Source organism: Schistocerca cancellata, chromosome 1, assembly GCF_023864275.1.
Source record: "Schistocerca cancellata isolate TAMUIC-IGC-003103 chromosome 1, iqSchCanc2.1, whole genome shotgun sequence".
In the NCBI taxonomy this organism is placed as follows: Eukaryota; Metazoa; Arthropoda; class Insecta; order Orthoptera; family Acrididae; genus Schistocerca; species Schistocerca cancellata.
In genome coordinates this window covers 215,476,072-215,480,188 of record NC_064626.1, presented here as the reverse complement: position 1 = coordinate 215,480,188, position 4,117 = coordinate 215,476,072, and positions in this window count along the sequence as shown.

The following is a 4,117-nucleotide window of genomic DNA, read 5'->3' as shown; positions in this document are numbered from 1 at the left end:
GACTTACAGAAGAGAGTGCATTTCTGTTCATGGCTGTTGAGAAATGTTGCCAGTGGTCTCTTGGACTCGGTAAGGCTCATCAAGATTAACGAGGCATGGATCCATCGGTCTGGGTACATAAATTCCCAAAGTAACCGATATTGGTCGACAGAAAATCCACACGCGATCCACCAGGTTCCCTTCCATGACGAGAAGATTGGAGTTTGGTGTGCCATTTCCTCCACACGCTTTGTGGGTCCAATATTCTTTGATACGACAGTGAACAGTGACGTTTATTTGGGAATCCTGGACGAGTTTTTTTCAAACTTGACAGAAGAGGAGCGTCAGTTGTGTTACTTTCAGCAGGACGCTACAACATGTTACACATCAGTATCATTCTTGTCCTGTGTCCACGAAGTTTTTACACTAGAGAGGACAATCGGCAAAGGCTTGTGACCTCTTCGGTCGCTAGGCTTGTTTGGTTGTGACTTTTATTTGTGGGACTGTTAAAGGGAAGAGTATACGTAACGAATCCACACACAAGTGAAGAACTCAAGACGAGCATCCAGGATGTCATCAACACCACCACGATACAAGAACTGACAAAGGTATATATGAATCTCCTCAAGCGTGCTCACATGTGTGCTAAAGTGGGCGGCGGACGCTTTCACCACCTACTGTTAAGGTGATTATCATATTAAATACATTACTTTTTTATTTTATATTCATGTTTTGACTCTACGTGCCGCACCCTATACTATACGGTTCCGCACTGAAGAAAACAGGTATATAGTTCACGAGGCGCGGTCTAGAGACCCTAACACCTGTCAGTAAAACGTGTCAACAACAAACAAACAAGGCGATAATGCAACAGACTGCAAAACATTGTAGGGTTGGCAGTTTAAGGATGGTAGAGGGAGTACAGACGCAATCCACCACAACTGACCTTCGAGAGCGACTGTGAAAATTTTCGCGCTGTCAACGAAAACACACCTCGTGAGTTAAGGCTTATTTATTGTAAACGTGCACAACAGATGCAATGAATTACAGAAAGAATCATTTTCGGTGGCAGCACCCATTATAATTTCTTACAGGGAGTGAGAAAGGATAGTGTTTCCATCTTACAATAATGGCATTTTTCATTTTCCATCACATGAATTGAGCCCCGTGATCGCCATGGATAACTATGTCACTGGAAAGAGTGATACATCAAGAAACATAATACTTGAAACAAACCATATTCAGTAAGCAGAGCTCTAAAATAGTGTAACACTCCACCTGTCACTTAGCTGGTTTTGGCGTGTGTTCACCCCAACTAATTGACTAACAGATCAACAGAGAGTGCAAAACTGCCGCAATATCGGATAATGCAAAAAGTAATATGGCCCTGTGACTCCTGACTGAACTGCGGTGGCAGTGTTGACATTAATTTATTCAGAATTGATCACTTTTAATTAAAAAGGGGTGCACATTGATGTCATATTCAGCTATTGAACACCAGATGCAAATGTTGAACATAAAATTAATTAAGAAAGTGACTTGGGATTTCAACTACTTGATTGAAAACAGATGCAGTCGATTAGCGCAAATAACTCCCGACCTTCAATCATCACATTACAAGACTCTCCTATCAGGCAGTGGTAATAAATTACGTTTTCGTGGAGTAAAGCGCGATAACTCTAAAGTAATTCCTATCGACTGACCCAGGCGTAATGCGAAGAGCGAGAAGAATTCTACCATACACGGCCCATGAAACCCTCGTGGAAACTTTGCCGACGTGATCCAACAAACTAATCAGTGGCCGGAGCGGGCGCAATATCACCGAATACAGCGTGGCGGAGCGGTGTCGTTGTGCGGACGTCCGCCGACCTCGTGGTGCTGCAAGGCTGCGCTCGTCTATTCACTCCTAGCTATCTTGCTCAGTACATAGCTGAACCAAAACTTTCTATCTCCAAGCTCAATCGTTGCGTTTGCTAAGTCATAAACTGCAGAGATGCTCACTCTTTCTCAGGCAAGCTGAGTAAAGAACGCCACATCCGCACTCTAGGCAAGCTGGTAACGGAAGACCTCTACGGAGACTTCTCACAGTCTGCTCTTCGCCTCGGTTTCCCCTCCAGCAAAATCACTTACGCCAATTGCAGCGCAAGTCGCGTTAATTATGCGTCGCTTCCCAGCGCCGACCAGTGCCTGCTGTGGGAAGTGAACAAATTCCCACAAAATTTCCCTTCTTCTCAACTTCTGCTATATAGCTCCTCCCAGGCCACCCATCAAGGTTAGCGTCTGCAGAAACACCAAATTTTCCGGAATTCTGATTCCCAGGAGAGTACTTCAAATTCCTTGGTCCTACATTCCCATTAAAGGCCGGCGTATTTCATGCTGTCGCTCTTCACCTGATTTACTTCAGGCTCTGTGGACCGTGAATTCACCGTGAAGTTGCTATAGTCACGAACACGCATATTTTGACCTCTGTTGACTGCCCCTCCGTAGCTTTGCGTGGCTTTCTCGCATGTTTCACAGAAAACGGGACGACGGACATTTATCAACAGGCGCAAAGTTCTCCGTCTGTTTCCCCGGTACATCAGCATGGGGTCTGGGTCAACCACACATGCTGTCACTCATCTTAAGGCGGCTGGAGGCCGCGCCACATTACCGCTTTCTCAGAGCTTGAGCGCCCTACGCTGCCTATTGTCGCTTCCCTTCGCCATTCCCCATCCGGCCACAGTCAATTCTAAATACTTCCCTGGGATAAACTATCGTCCAGTAAATCGACTCATTTCCACAAAGTTTTCATGTCGCATGAATTACTTTAAAACCATCACCCGACATTAATTATTCCACTACGTCCATACTATACCCTCTACAAGATGCATTGTGCCTTGTCAGTCATTTTGTTCAGCCCTACTGTTCCCTCAACGTGAGTTAGGTGATCTTTAATGACTTCATGTAAGGGGCATAGTTCTTGCCATCTTACAATAGAAAATAGAAAATAGAAGCAACAGCAGCAAATTTAGAATGAAATTTTCACTCTACAGCGGAGTGTGCGCTGATATGAAACTTCCTGGCAGATTAAAACTGTGTGCCGGACCGAGACTCGAACTCGGGACCTAGGTCCCGGACCGGACCTAGGTCCCGAGTTCAAGTCTCGGTCCGGCACACAGTTTTAATCTGTCAGGAAGTTTCAGCAGCAGATTTGTTTGCATAAAGTTTTTTCAGACGAATTTTCATTATCAACTACTGAAAATGAGAATCAAGACAGAACTATTAAATGTGGCAGCCTTATGTATCATCTTACCTTTTGTTGTCCCACTAACACACTTCACCAAACTCACTTACGAAACAATTAGCTAGTGCATCTCTTCTTCTTCTGCTGACACATTTCTTCCCTTTCACACAAATTCGTGGCAGACTTAAATTCTTTGATAGTAAATGCGTCTTCGAGACGTTTTGAAGCAGTTGGAAACGTCGAAATAACATGATTTTCCCAATAATTTTTGGATACTTTCCTCCTTTTCAAAATCTTACAACCCAACTTTCAGACCACTACTGCACATTCTAGAGCACCCAGCTGAAAAAAATAAATCTACCTACACGGCCACCTTGCAGCTACGTAGTGAATATCTTTCTAAGCAAATTTGTCCCTGAACAGTGTGTTTTTTCTCCACTATTTATATTGTCATTTAGTCGCAAGGCAAGTTGTTATCAGGTCATCTTTACATACCTTATTTCTTTAAACGTTGATTCATTGTGTTATTCATTAAGCATCGTTTTTGTTGTCTCATTACAGGACACTCACACAGAATAGTTGACATCACTCCACCTAGTAATGGAAAACATTTCATTTCATTCCACATTACCGAAAGCCTTCTTCAAATATATGAATGCAATAAACTGCTGGTGAATCCTCCGAGACGTATGGTGGTGGTTACAGAACTTTTTTGTTCCTAACGAATCGTTCAGAGGTGCCCTTTAATCCGCTGAATAATTCCTTTATTGTATAAATCAATTAGTGGCCCGCCCGGTTTCGCACTGGTAGCACCGAATGTACAAACTTTCCTTGTGAATCAGTGTACCTATTAGTGAAAACTCTATCAAAATCACTACAGTATATCTTGTAGCCTTTTTCATACAGACAGAAAAA